General features: G+C 48.0%; 1 protein-coding gene across 3 annotated transcripts in view; it reads left to right on the top strand.

The window, feature by feature from the left end:
• Positions 1–2,600: 2,600 nt before the first annotated feature.
• Positions 2,601–15,566, top strand: part of SEC24C (SEC24 homolog C, COPII coat complex component) — a 1,750,167-nt gene continuing 1,737,201 nt past the window's right edge. For 2 of the 3 annotated variants that reach the window (XM_069610688.1, XM_069610687.1), the window contains exon 1: positions 2,601–2,713. The gene's annotated coding sequence lies outside the window, so the exon portion shown is untranslated. The remainder of the gene's footprint in view (positions 2,714–15,566) is intronic. The other variant, XM_069610689.1, reaches the window with a different exon arrangement.

Raw genomic sequence — 15,566 nt, 5'->3', positions numbered from 1 at the left:
GCTTGGTAGAAAGTTCCGTCATACAAGACCGGAATTCTGCTTTGATGTTGGGCATAAATTCACGGATATCTTCTTTGGTCGCCAGAGGTCCCTTGTTGTCTAGAGATTCCTGCGAGGCTGAGGGGCAGGGGTCCTGTTTCTTCGCTTTTTCAGATGACATTAACATAGTTGCTGTGTCCGAGGACTTGGTGGATTTCTGTAGCTTAGACATTGTGTTGCTTGTCGGCGGCGGGTCAGTGGCCGCCAGGAGCACTGCAACCGTGAAGGTGAATCGCTGCGGGTGCCTCCAGGGGACTCCCAGAGCCCAGCAAGAAGCTAAGGTGTATCACTCGTGAGGGTTATACGCCTTGTCCGCGGGGAACAGGGCCGTGGGCCGGGGCGCCCCAGGAAGAGTTCAGGAGGACGAAGGGGAGAAGAAGAGTCAAGGAACTTGCATGTGGGCCAAGCTTACCACCAGCGTGAGTCCGGGACCCTTCAGGAAGGGGCAGAGTTTCCAAGTGAGTGCTGATTACTCACTCACAAAGGCGGCAAGGCCCGATGAGGTATTCGCCAGGGGCTCCCAAAGACGGCTCCCACCGCCAGCCGCTGCATGAGAGGGGTGGGACTCACACCCCCACCTCAGCCAAATCCCTCTGGCACCTCCCTGACACCTCTCACCGGGAGCTGTGGCACAATAGGGGGCTGAACGTGAGTGTCCATAGGCAGGTGAGTCTGCCCCACCAGGATCCAGGGGAGCCACCCACGCGGCGGTGGAGGCCTGTGTCCACTGGATGGGAGAACCCCTCAGTCCAGAGGTATGCCGCCGCAGGATGATGTGGGCCGGAGCGCCCCAGGAGAGAGAAGGAGAAAAGGAAGCTTCGAGGTGGGGGCCACTTGGAGCCGTGAATGTGCCCCCTGATCAGGGCACAGACGGCGCACGGCTCTAATCCGTCAGGCAGGACGTGGGAGGAAAGAGCCGAAGCTGGCTGGGGAGCAATGAGGCCCCGCGGGATCACCGCGGTCAGAAGAGGGACAGGGGGTGGGGGAAGGCCGGGGAACAACTCCGGGAGGCGTTGGGGCGCACAGGCGAGCGCAGCCCAGCCCGGGCAGGCCCCACTCCCCTCCAGCCAGGGGCCACCAGGTGCAGTTCCAGTGCGGCTTCCTCCTGAAGTCGATGCGGGGGCGGGCGGCAGCAGGTCTACTCTTCACGCCGACCGCCTCCGTCGCGGCTCCCGCTGCCAGGGATCCCCCACACGGAATCCAGCACGGCCGCCCGCTCCGTCAGCTGGACTCCGCTCATCAGAGCGGGCACTCACCCCGCGGGACCCGCACCAGTCAGCGCCCGCGAGGGGAGCTCACAGCGGCCTGCACCGCCCCGCGTCACACCCAGGGATCCAGGCCGACTCCCCCATCCGAAGCAACATCAGCACCTCCTCCGCTCCGGCGCTTCAGGTGGGGCCCCGGCCGCCCCCTGCAAACAAATGGATCCAGTCCGCTTGCAACACTCGGGCACTCACTTCTCTCAGCCTGCGTGTTATGAAAAGACTCGCCTCCGTGTCTCCGCTGCATACGCGCACATCCGTGCGTCCGCCATCTTGGTTTTCTCGGGTGGGGGAGGGGGCTAGGACCTGGACAGCGATTTCAGGTGCAATGGTCCGACATCAGCCCCTCATCTCTGCACCGATTGTGCTCCATCGGCTCCGGTACACACGGTTGGTGTCGGTGGGTCAATTAAAGCCCAGGAACTGCATACATTTAAGCATGGCAACGGGCGATCCACGTGCGGCTTCAGAGGAGCGACCAACTTTTTTCCATTTCCACTACTACATATGTTGTTGTAGAGATTTTCAGAATTCATCGAAAGAGTAGTGGTGCTATTGGTTCTGTACCATGTTTGTGAGCTTAGCTGGATGGTTGAAAAATACAAGTTGGTCTAGTTAAGACCCTGGTTATGCTAGTGGCTTAAACGGTCAGCACAACAGTATTGTGTGTATATATAACGGGTAATTTAAACAGGTTCGCTAGGTGGACCAGCCCGCAGAGTTGCCATAGCAGCTCCTTCTGTTGTCAAACAGCTGACCCTGTGACAGCTCCCTCAATTTAACATGGAATGAACGAAAGCGCGCGTGCGCAAAGTACGGACTCCAGAGAACGAGGACGTGGCGTTAGCTTTAACTCGAAGGACAAAGATAGATGCCACCGGGTACGCTCTTGCAAACATCCTTGGCATATTTTAATGGTTACAGATTCACAAATATTGTATCTGACAGTAGAAGGAAAAAATATTAACAATATTTAAATCTGAACATTACAAAACATAGCATATAAACAACACATTGGCGATGACAAAAATGAAATGTAAATGATTTAAACTTTTAATTATTGCAATTTAGCAATATTCTTAGACTCATGCTTTGCTTCACATGAATGACTTTATACGTGAGATTTGTAAAATATAACTAGAATTCTGATGTCGAAATAACGAAACCGCCATTCAAAGATGTCTGCCACGATGGAAGAACTCCATGAGTAGTGTGCAGGGAGCGTGGATGGCTTGTCTTTCTTCTATGTCTCTGTGACTGACAGGATGCTGCGTGGGCCGAGCCTGCTGCAGCTGCGGCACTAGCATCAGCAGCACTTCCTGTTTGGAGGAAACTAGTCTGGAAAGTAGGGATAATCGGAAGGTTTACACCGGAAACGGAGACATTGCGGAAGAGAAGGCCTAGCACTGGGGGTAAGTGTGCATTTAGTTGTGAACGGGGTGTCTGTTTTGGCATAGCAACCCACGGCGGTGGAGTGTCTTCTCTGTACTTGGTGCTGCTAAAGAAGAGATCCAGGGGTGTTAGACTTGAAGCCATTCAGGGATGGGATCTTCCTTCAATAAAAATGATCCCACTCTCTGCATGTATGTTTCCCAAAATAAAGTGGTAGAGCCAAGGGGGTAACGTCCTATTTCAAGAAGTAACCTGCTGATACTGGTGTTATAAGAGCATCCCGGTTTACATCGGCTGCCAAGAAGCTCTCTCGTGATACAGTCCTAGTCCATGATATTCAAAGTAAAGGGAAGCTAGGTGTTACTTGCAGATAGTTTAGCCACAAAAGCTAACGTGGTTGGCGGTTATGAATGTGGCTAGTGATCTACAGGAGAGTTTACAGTAAAGCCGAGACCAGAGTGGCAGCGAAACAGTTGAAGCTTAACCTCGCCAGTGATATTTGTTATTATTTTATGCACTGAACATTTAAAACCGCATTACGTCGTTTTCGGTTGCCTCAAGCTAGAAGACAGAAGGGGTCGCTAAATAGTCTCCATTCCATCACACATTTGTTTGCTTCTTGATCACCTGGCCCCCACACGTCTAATCGCCTCCAGAAGCTTTGGAGATTTTCGTTTTTCCTAGCCACACGAGTCTCCTGTACTACCTGGATCACATAGCGTTATGACGGTGGAGTGTCCCCGCACGGCCCCCTGTTCCGAACTTTTATTTACGTGCAGTCCCCTGTTTTTTCATGGCTTCTGTTTTCCAGGGTTGCTTTCTCTTCTCCCCTTCGCAAACCTGTCAGTGGTACTTTTATATAGCAACTATTTCTACAATCCGTGTTTCCCATCACCCGTTTCCACCACACTTGTATGGGCAGTCTGGGAGGACAGACATGACACGTTAAGGGAAGATTAGGGAGAGGGAAGAGCAATAAAGGCAGTAAAAGGAGCGTTTTATAAAGGCATTCAATTTGTTATGAAACTTGAGTCAAGTTTTTCTTTATAAGGCATATCGTTTTTCAATTCTGTGAAAAGAGCAAACGAAGTTCAACCATAAATTATAAGTTAATTTTCGAGCATTTTTCCAATTAGACACAATGAGATGGAAGGCAATATATACCAGAAATTAAATAAATCAGACAAAGTAATATGTGACATAGGGATTTGCTACAGCTCCAATCATGACATTACATGATGTGAGAGGCTCCTGAAATGAAACATTTTTTGTAAGCATTTCCATCAAAATTACAGTTAAAGATTGAATTAAATTTGCAGGAGAAGATTGGCAGGACCAGCATACACTTTGACTGGAGTTAGACATTTTGGCGTAAGATAGGCTCTATGTAATATGAAGTAGTGCGATTGAGTGATATTTGCTGCAACAGAAGTGGAAAATCATTGTAGTCTTATCTTAGTCCACACTTCTTGAGTGTTTTGTAAGTTCCAATCCGATTCCCACAGGTTATAGAGTTTAACAGTAGTATCAGTGGGCTGATTGAGAATGGGATAGACTGTGGATGCTTTGGTGGAGTGAGAGTACACAATTAGTTCTGAATATTTTAAGGGAATTTTATGTGTATAATGAGGAATAGCTTTATCAATAAGTTTAGTGAAACTGGAATAAGTTTTAAAATCTGATTCATTTAAATTGCAGTAAGTACAGAGGTCTTGGAAAGGTATGGGAGCATTATTCTTAAATAAATGTGAGACTGGGAACATTTCGACTGAGTACCGTTTATGTAGGATGCCATGTTTGGGTTTATGAGAAAAAGCTTTCACAAGAAGGCGCTGGAGATATCTTGGATATTGTCACATGTTGTAATTAAGGAATTCCATACTTGTTTGACGGAATTAGGAGGGGAGGTTTTTTGATTCCAGGCCATGAGGATGTTTTGAGAAGGTGAGTAAAGGACAAATGTGTAATGAGTTTTGATTCCAAAATAATCCATGAGGGGGTGTTAATAAATGGGGGTTCAGAAGTTGGTAATTTGTCGTAATAAAAAGGATTTCTGGTATTTAAGGAAGTATGGAAAATTCACTCCACTGGAAAGTTTACTGGATTTCAACTTACTGAGTGCAATTTTGGCAGATTTATCTTTCCACAGGAATTTAACTAGAATTTTTGTCTATTTTTTTGAAGAAAGAATTTGGGAGTAGTACTATTATCACAGAGAGATAATGGAGAATAATGGGCCCAGAGTCATTTTAATAGTCTAGTCTGCCGCACCAAAGGAGACCAGTGATTAATGGATGAGTTAATTTCATCAATAATCATATTCTGGGTTAGGTTTAGGGTGGTCTCAAGGTTATTAGCGATAGGTATCCCTAGGTATTTAACAGATGAAGTACATTTTATTATAAAAAGAGATGTGTTCGCTAATGTACATGAATTTGTAAGGGGCAAAATGTCCGATTTGTTAAAGTTCAATTTATATCCAGAGACACAAGCAAATTGGTATATAGTCGACTTAAGTGCTGGGAGGGAAGTGGGATATGATGAGTAAAGTAGAATATCCTCGCATAAACAGAGAACTTTAAAGTAAAATCTTTAATGTTATCATTGATGGTAATACTTTGGAGTAAAGGTTCTAAAGCTTAAGCAAAAAGGAGTGGGGACAATGGACAGCCCGGTCTAGTGCCTCGTGAGATGGGGAAAAGCTTTAGTGAAGGTATTATTAATACAAATTCTGGTTGAGGGAGATGAGTATAGAAGTGACATTAATTTGATTAAGGTAGGGCTGAAGCAAAGAGGATCAGTTGAATCTTGCGCATGTATAAGAGTTTTGAAAATAATTATTGTATTGGAAGAGGCAAACCTTCCTTTAATGACGCCTGTTTGATGAACGTTAACTAGTTTATGCATAATACTGTCCAGACGGCAGGGAATTATTTTGGCTAAGATTTTGGAATCCAAATTAATTAGTGAGATGGGATGATCATTTTTAACCAAAGAGGGGTCTTTGTCTGGTTTGGGAAATAAAATAAGAAGTGCTTCTCCAAAAGAACCTGTGCTAGAGCCTGAGGCAAGAAAATGATTGTAGAGTGCTAGAAGTTTAGCAGATAGTAGGGGTGAAAAGGAATGATAATAATCTATGGTAAAACCATCTGGGCAAGGGGCTTTTTAAAAAAAAAAAAAAATGTTATTGGTTTATTCACGGTTTACAGAAAACCTTACGCAACATAAATAAACAAGAGAACATTAAAACATTATCACTCATAAAAGAGAAAAAAAACGATTAAAACAGAATAAATGAAGAATAAAAGGAATATTCGAAAACAAATTCCAGATTCTGAATATCAAAGCATACCACACCATTAACAACGTGCAGACTTTAGATTTGTCTTGTCCAATTCTGTTGTAACTAACGTTAAGAATACATTTAAGGCTAGAATGAAAGAGATGGTAGTGCCCCACATGCATCTACGCCAGAATAAGTTCATGGACACATCCGCGTTGTTACCAATCTTATCCTTGAAACAAATTAGACGTTTTATGTCAAAGTAAGGACACTCGGTAACTAGGTGCCTCAAGGTTTCAGAAGAGTCCTCACCCCTCAAAATCTACAGTTGTAGTTAGAAGAATTAGAGATAAACAACAATGAGGCCTCCTTCCAGTACTTAATCCCCTCGTAGGTGGGGAATTGGTTAAGCCTATAACCCATATACGTCATGCGAACATTGGCACAAGGAAATCGTTGAAGGAATAGTGGTATGCATTCTCTTGCATGCAGAAAATGACAATACTTCCCATAGGTTGATTAGGAAGCAATGCAGTCCACAGTCTGCCCTGAACAGAATCCTTTTAGCAATCCCTGGACGCTGCACAAGGTCTTCCTCTGTAACCCCAATAGAGACCAGTACAGACTTGAACCTTAGTCTAAACTCTTGACAGGGGCTTTACTGATTTTAAGATCTAAAATAGCTTTATGTGATGTGTTTCTAGGTTCCTTTTCTGCATGAATTGCAAAGTCCTGACTGAAAAATGCCCTGGGGTCTATTTTAAAGTTTGTTTGGAGCCCCCCCCTTACCTACAGCTTTGAAAACATGCCTTTTATATAGCAACACTAATGCATTCACTGATAGATCTCACCAACTTGAAAAGGTGCATTACCTCCACTCTTCCTCGTCCCAATACTTACCTTTAAGTATGTACTGTGTTCACAGAAACTCCTTTTTTTAAGCTGACTCCATCAGACCCCTCCCAAGAGGTGTAACCTCCCACTTACCCACCACCCAGCAGTTATTTTTGTTCTCAACGGAACTTCTTGATCCTCTCCTTTCTGGGCTTGTCAGGGGCTACACCGGTGACCCTCGCTCAGCGACTCCTCTGTGTGGGGTTGGGGGCTGGCCCGGTGTGTGGATGCCCGCAGCGGGCCCCTGGGGGGGTCCTGCAGATGTTTTTCCGGTGCCATTCTTCATTGTGGGGTGTGTCGGATGGCTGCCTGTATTGGACAACCATGCTGCTGTCTCTGGCCAATGAACTGCAATAGTCTGCAGCGCGCAACAGCAGAATGGGCTTAGCTGAGAAAGTCTGCGAGAACTCGAAGCACCTGTGAAGCTGCGCTCCACTGCAGGCAGAGCCAGCACTAAAGGGGAGGGGGCTCGCTCTTGCAGCAAAGTCTGGGCAGCTAAGCCCGTTCAGCAGATGTACCAGCCCACGCAGGGGGTGCTAGAGGGGCAGCTGGCAAAGCAGGCTGCCGCTCTGACCCCCGAACCTCCTTTGCATTAGGCTCGCCTCTCCTTGCCTGAGGGGGCGGAAGGGGCGTGCCCCCGGTGCCTGGACGGATACAGCTGGGCCTGGGGAGGCACTTAAAACGCCTTGGCTGAGAGGGCCATTTCTCTTTCCAGCCGAGGCACCAGCAGAGGAGCAGCAGTTGTTTTTGGTTTGCAGAGGAGCAGCAGTTGGTTTCGGTTTGCGGTGCGTTAGTGCACTTTTTTTGTCGCATCAGCTACAAGGTAAGAGTGGGGTTGATGGGTGGTGCATGCCAAGGACACCCACCCTTGCCTGAGGACCTCTGGGCCCATAGGCATTTCCCCCACATGACTGGGCATTAGTGACGACACTAGTTTTACCTGTAGGCGTTACACCTGCTTTACGATTGAAGGGCGGGTGCTTGTTTTTTATGCATTAAGAAAAGGAGTGGGGCTTTACAACAGTCTTGGGATTTGAAAACAACAATGCATGATTTAATTTTGGTCCTTACGTTTCGCTGTGGGCGATTTCAGGCAGAGGATGTTTTACGAGGAATGAACCTCAGTGCAGGGTAAAGCGGCCACAGCCAGTAGTGGCGTGCGCGTTCATACACGTTGTCTGGTACAAGTGTTTTGGGCGGTCGCCGTACCGCCTCACTCAACGTTGGTGGAAACGGATTATTTATTGTACATTTGAAAAGTGCCTACACCGCTAGGAAATGGTTTTTAGAGTTAACGCCTTTGCAGGGCTTGTCTCAGGTGCTCGTATTTCTCAGCAAGTCGAATTCGCTGAGATAAGAACTTTGATCTCAATGTTAGAGGAACATTTCATCAGCATGCGCTTGTCCTAATAAGCTATTCTTACACAGTAAACTGCATGATGTACGTGCAGCCTCGAGTGTGTGGTACGCGTGTTAATGTTGATTGCGTTTGCCAGCCAGCCTCAGTCTGCTAGAGGGTAGAGTGGGCTGTGGAGGAATGAATTATTTACTGTGCATTTGAAAGGCGCCTATACCACTAGTAAATGGTTTGGAGTTAGCGCCTTTGCGCGGGATACATGTAGGGTGCAAAACGGGGCGGGGCAGACACTGCTCGAACATATGGCAGTTTTGATTTTCACGTCACTTTGAGGGGGCCTTTGCTCTCGGGCAAGAAATGTTACGGTAACGGAGTGAAATGTTCGTTAACAGCAGTAAAGCTGTAGGTATTTTGAAATTGTGGTTTTTCGCACCAAAAGTAAGTGTTGTCAGAGCTTTTCTGTGTAGTTTAAAATGGCGGTTTCGCGCAGAAAAGTGCGCTTTGTCTAAGGGTTATATGTATGTGTATTTATGTGGCTCGCCGGTTTTTAAATAGGACTATATAATACTGGATTGGCAGAGCCGCCCGGGAAAGATTTTTTGAGCCAGGCATACTTGTGGTCTGAGCACCGCTATGACCACCCCTTAGGATGACTCCAAGAAAGTGACCATGTGTTTTTTCCCAACCATGTAGAATGTCTTTTTCAATCAGAAAAAGGTCTTGGTCTTATCTCATTATGTGCGGAACAATGTGTATGATATATTCCTGTGTTTGGGGGGATCTGGTCAATCCCGATTTTGCTGCTGAACCCAAGTTGCATAAACAGCGAGCTGGGAAATAGCTTGGGACGATGGTTCTTCGCTGCTTGGGGTACCGGTGGAGCTCTGGGAGAAGGGAGCTGCTGGCTCCTAGGCTGGCTCACCTGCTGGAGTAGCAACGGTGCTCAGGGTGGTACAACATCCTTTTATCGCTGGATGTTTTTTCGCTGTTTTTTTTTTAAAACTCTTTATGAAATTGTGAAGATCAACGTCTACAATGCATCAATGCACACATGAGCAACATTATATCATTAAGATGTTGTCACAGCATGAAGAAAAGAAAAGCATTAATACAAATCAATGTCCATAGGTCGCGATAATCACCATTGGGAATAGATAATACCAAAAAGGAATAATCAACTGCATACACCACTAGTCATTTAATCACGCAAATATTCTAAGAATGGTAAAGGCCTACAGGATGGTGCAACTAATGAGATGTGTTTCTTCACATTCACAAACATGAGTCATTTCCTTCAGCCACAAATGAATCCCCGATGCCACCATAGACTTCCATTTCATCAAAATACATTTTTTTTGCTATCAGGCACCCAAGATTAAACAACCGCCTCTTTTTGGTTGATGCCTTCCCAATATCGCCAAATAAATACTTGGGAAACCGCAATACCGGAGATACATTGGTACATTCATGTAGAATCTTCGCCACCGCCTCCCAAAACCGTATAACCAGAGGGCAGTTCCAGAACTTATGATGTGTGTCAGCCTCCGCAGCCCCACATTTGACACAGCTGGAAGAGGCCAAAGGAGCAAATCTAGCGACCTTCACAGGCGTGTAGTGCAGCCTATTAAGCAGTTTAAATTGGATTAAACGGTGCCTCGCATTCATCGAGACATCCTTAGTTAGCTTGCACCACCTCGCCCATCTAGCATCATCAAGCAGGCCATCCAGATGCCTCTCCCAGTAAAGCCTGGCGGTGCCAGGTGGTCCCGGCCCCTCCTGACATCTTTTATATAATGCGGAAATCAGACCACGAGTATATCCAGTAGTGACAACAGATTCCAAATGCTGGCATTCAATGGGCTCCGTTGGAAACGATGTCCGCTTAGTATACGGTTGGGGCCACCCCCAAACTTTGCCACATAATGCGGTAGAGCGATGAAAGTGCCCCCAGGGAAGAGATCCCTTAGAGTCATCGCACCGTCCGGGTCCCAACCGTCCTTAATGGTTTTATCATAGGTGGGCGGAAGACCAGGGCATCGCCATAGGGGGATAGAGCCTGCATATGGCTCAGTGAAGTGCAACCTTTTAAATATCCTGGCCCAGGCGTTGACAGTGGTTCGAACCGGGTCGAAAGTGCAAGTATCTAAATGTTTATTGGCCAGGACAATGGTATGTAGACAAGTAGGGTCAGAGCTAAATCTCTCCAATCCCGTATGGACAGGGCGGTTGTTTTAAGCATACCAGTGGCCTGCGAAATGCACCTGGGCCACTTCATAATATAGTTCAAAGTCGGGTGCCTGCAAACCGCCCTGCTCATAAGGCCTAGTCATAGCCTCCCACTTCATGCGTGGTGTACCCAGCCCCCAACAAAAGCCTATTGCAAGTGTTTTAAGCTTATCAAAAAATGTCCTACCCAGCCACAAAGGTACATTAACAAAATGGTAGAGTAACTTGGGGACCACAACCTTCTTCAGGAGAGACAGCCGACCATATAACGTGAGAGGCAACCTAGACCACAAATTCAGCCTGTCGGGAAGTGCAGATAAGTATGTGCAATGATTTTCAGTGAGCAGTGATTGGTGTTGGCTTGAGACTATAATACCCAGATATTTCAATCTATCTTGTGCCCACTTAAAGCCGAGGAGATCCATCAGCGGAGTTGTAGACTCATTTAATGGGAATAACTCTGACTTGTCTTCATTAATGCGATACCCTGAATATCTAGTGAACTTAAGCACTTCGTCAAGTATAGGGGCCAAGTTTACAGACGGATCTCTGATAAACAATAGGGAATCATCTGCATATAAATAAATTATATGAGAACGGCCAGTCATGCGAAGACCACAATGTATATGTCTGGAGCGCATAATGCAAGCCAGAGGCTCAATTGAGAGAGCAAAAAGGAGCGGGGATAGGGGGCATCCTTGCCTCGTGCCCCTGGCAAGTCTAAATAACGGAGATATTGTCGACCCGGTCCTGACCCTCGCCATCAGAGAAGAGTAAAGCAGTTGAACGCACCGAATAAAAAATTCACCAAAGCCAATTTGCCTGAGGACCGAGAACAAAAATTGCCAGGACACGGAATCAAACGCCTTTTCGGCATCTAACGACGCGGCCACGGCCTGCGAATCTGGGTTAATCTGGGCTAGTACTCCAAAGAGCCTACGCAGATTATATGCAGTAGTGCGCCCAGGGATAAATCCCGATTGGTCTGGGTGGACCAACTCAGTCATATGCGGGAGCAGCCGCGGCGCTAATATTTTGGCCAGGATTTTTGTGTCTGAATTGATCAGAGATAATGGCTGATAAGAGCCCATGTTTTCAGGAGGTCTATTAGGTTTCAGAAGCACTGTTATTAGTGCTTCTGACATCGACAAGGGAAGAATGTGACCCTGCAAAGATTCCTCCCAAGTACTGAGCAGCTGAGGGGCCGAAAGAGAACTCAGTTCCTTTTATATAATTCAATCCCAAGGCCATCAGGGCCAGGAGTCTTGCCAGAAGGAAGGGACTTGATGGTCTCTACAATTTCGTCAATAGTGAGAGAGAGCTCCAATCCCAGACGGGCCTCCTCCAGAAAGTTGAGGGATCTGTATAGAGTCGAGGTAATGGTCCAATTCAACCTGGGAGCACTGGTCTACATTGGAATAAAGTGACTTATAGAACTCGAAGAATTCTGTGTTCACAGCCTCCGGCATCCTAAGAACGTTACCCGACGCTCCCGGAATACCTACAATGTGACACGATCTCGTGTCCCCCCCCCCACCCCCTGCACAGCTCGAGCCAGATACCGCCCTGGTCTATCCGCATCTCCATATCTCCTAGCCTGAGTAGGGTGATGCAACATACGGACCTCTAGGTCTGCAAGGTCATTAAACCTCAAGAGTTGATCCTTAATCTTGCCAAGTAATACCCTGTCACCCGTATGAGCGTATCCATCATCCAAGTTCTTCAACTCCACCTCAACCTCAGCGTGTTTCTCTCTAGTTTCACGCAACATCCCGGAGGCCTTGGATATTATCTCCCCCCTGACCCAAACCTTATAAGACTCCCACACCGTACCCACCCGGGGGACCGATGATGCATTCCTCAGGAAGAATTCATCAGACTCTAAGCGTTAACGTTCGGAGAACGTGGCATCTAATGGGCAACCCAGGGGCATGCGCCACAGTGGCCTTGGCTGCATCACAGCAAACCAGGAGATTGTCAGAGCGACGGGAGAGTGGTCAGACAAGGTGCGTGGGTAAATTATGGAGTCAACCACCTGCGCCATTAGTGAATCTGGGATTAGCCACAGGTCAATTCTAGAATGAGCATCATGTGCAGTGGACTAAAACGTATATTCACGCTTGAACGGGTTGCGACTGTGTCAAGGATCAGCCAACCCCAAGTGGTTCATTATGTTCACTACCATACGGACTGCTGCAGTAAGCTCCCTCTGCGTGTCTCTCATGAACGATCTAAAGTGCAGTCCAGTATAAGATTGAAATCGCCCCTCCCCCCCAAATAATATACGGGGATGGGTCCCTAATCAAAAAGCCCAGGATATTTGAGTAAAAATGTGGATCGTCGACATTAGGACCATAGGAGTTTACAAGCACAACACTAATCCCAAGCAATAAGCCCCAAACCACCACATATCTCCCCAAATGATCTATCTCCCTCCTGTGCTCCTGAAACAGAATGGAATGATGTATCATGGGGAGCACACCACGCGTCTAAGATGAGTAGCTAGTATATTATCGCTGGGAGCCCCACGCTTTAGCAAAACTTTCATTAACAGGCCCGAGAGCATGTGTCTCCTGGAGCATGACTATTTTGGGGGAGCAGCGGTTCATATAAGAAGACACCTTCCGGGCCTTAATGGGATGATTGAGGTCCTGCACATTCCATGAAAAGAATGTTAAATTAGCCTGCACTGTACTCATAAACAAGGCAAAATATGTATTGCAACAGACAGCTCATGTGCAAATAAGAACCACAACCAACACATTTGGAGAGACCTTCACTCGTTTTCACAATATAGAAAAACCTGACAGCGGGCTATGGTGGCCCACAAAAGCCATATTCACATTAGCTTCCAACATAGCAACCAAAGAAACATCAACATTGCCCATCCCTGCCCCCACCCACATCATCACCCAAACATTGACGATGAACCCCGCCCCCCCCTCACCACCAGAAAACCAAACAAACTCCATGGGGTGCACTGCGAGATCGCCTAAGAAACAGCCTACATGGCCTGATGTAACAGTCTAGGCATCCCGCCAAAGTAAATTACATCATTTTGGAAAGTAGGAATCAGATTATATTGTCAGCAGCCTCAATCTTTATCCATGGTGACGGGGGAGCCACCCCGTCCGCCACGGTCCCCGCGCGGCAGAGGGATGGCGATATTAGCCTCAATGTACGCCAACGCTTCACTGGGCTCCTCAAAAAAATGAGCTCCACCATGCTGCACCCGGAGCTTAGCCGGGTACATCAGAGTGTATTGCACCTGTCGCATCCTCAACATCATCTTCTTAACTGTATCAAATGACTTCCGTCGAGAGAACACAGCTGCCGCAAAATCTGGATAAATGTGTATATCAGAGGATTCATAGCGTAGCGCACCATTCTCCCGGGCCAGGCGCAGAATCAAGTCTCTGTCCCGATAATTCAACAACCTGCCAATAGTAGTGCGGGGAGGAGCGCCAGGCTTAGGAACCCGAGCAAGAACTCGATGCGCCCTTTCAACTAGAAAATGCTGCGAGAATCCAGCTGGATCAAATGGGGTCTTGAGCATGTTTTCAATATACTTCTCCATGGGGCCTTTACAGGCTGCCTCGGGAATCCCGACGATTCTGATGTTGTTGCGTCGCGACCTCGCTTCAAGGTCGTCACACGTATTGCGGACTCCGTTGAACTCCTGCTGGAGATGGGCAATGTCGCGATCATGCTTTGCCAATTGATCCTCTGAAACACCAACTCTGGATTTGACCTCAGTGATGCGAGCTCCCTCCTTTTTCTAATTTGGACTTCAAGGAGCCAATAGTAGATACAATATCATCCAGCTTAACATTTACGTCGAGAAAGCCGTTCTGTACATTCGCCAGCAGGTGGTCCTCACGCGACGCTGCAGGGGAGGAGGATTGATCACCAGTCAGAGGGTCTGCACCAGGGGCAGGGGATTTAGCAGGAGTATTCGTATAAGTATCCATTGGGCCTCTCTTCTTCGAAGCTGACCCCTTAGTCCTGATGCAGAGGTTCAGTCACCAGGCTAGCAATAAACAGATGTGGGGGTAATCTGCACACCAGAGTACCAGTGCCTCCAAGACAGCAGCAGGGGAGCCAACTAGCCAGCCACGCCAATACAACGCACATCAGAGTGGTCACGCAAGCCCCAACGTCGGTGCGCGCCACAACTTAAGGACCGGCAGTGAGAGACCGACACATCAGGCACAGGACCACGTCCATCAGCCACCAGAATATACAGCATAGGTATCCGGAAGGGCTGTCCTAAGCAGACAATGTACCCCAGTGATCCACAGCAAACGTTCACCTAGTGCACAGACACTAAAATAGTAGATGTCAGCCCGTCACTGCCAGCCCCAGAAAACAGGCCGGGCGTCCCTGCTGCAGATCCCAGGTACACAGTCCGCTCACACCAATCTGATGTTTCCAATATGCATGCAGTTACGGACCACCGGGTTACCCCATTGCACCTGCTGTGGCCAACTCTGTCATATGTCCTTCCCCCGACAGCTGCCGCAACGTGCAGCAGGACCACCAAGCACCTTAACAGGAAAAGGGCCACAGGGCATCAAGTGGCTCAATGTAACTTCCAGCTCCAACTAATATAGCGCAGGCTCGCCTCAGCGCCCCACCGTCACTGCCTCTCGAGGCCGCCTGATTGCAGCCATAGCACACCGCACCAAGGGTCTCCTCCTCCCGGGCAGGCAGGCGATCGTCTGCAGCCAAGTCAAGCCTCCCGGGGCTCCAAATTCCGGCGGCCGACACAGACCAGAGGTGGGGCCTCTCCTCTCAGCAGTCACGGGGCGGACAGCTCCAGCCCAGCCACCCGTACAGAATGCCACAGAGCTCCCGGCTGCGCTAAGTATGCACCGCGGTCAGCGTCTCCTCCTGCTCACCCCGCCAGGTGCTCAGTTGAGGCAGGATTCCACACAGCAGGTGCCGCACGAGTTCAGCTCTGAACGAAATCAGCGTCAAATGGAGTACTCGTCACCCGCCTTCCACAACACTCCAGCATCGCAGACAGGGCACAGGCTCCAGCCTCGTATGAAATGTGGCATGCAGTGTCCACAGCCGCTCCCCCGACCAGCAAGAGCAAAACGAGACCGCA

Source organism: Ambystoma mexicanum, chromosome 8 (genome assembly GCF_040938575.1).
Source record: "Ambystoma mexicanum isolate Mex_15411 chromosome 8, UKY_AmexF1_1, whole genome shotgun sequence".
Taxonomy (NCBI): domain Eukaryota; kingdom Metazoa; phylum Chordata; class Amphibia; order Caudata; family Ambystomatidae; genus Ambystoma; species Ambystoma mexicanum.
This window is presented reverse-complemented; position numbering and strand designations above follow the sequence as displayed.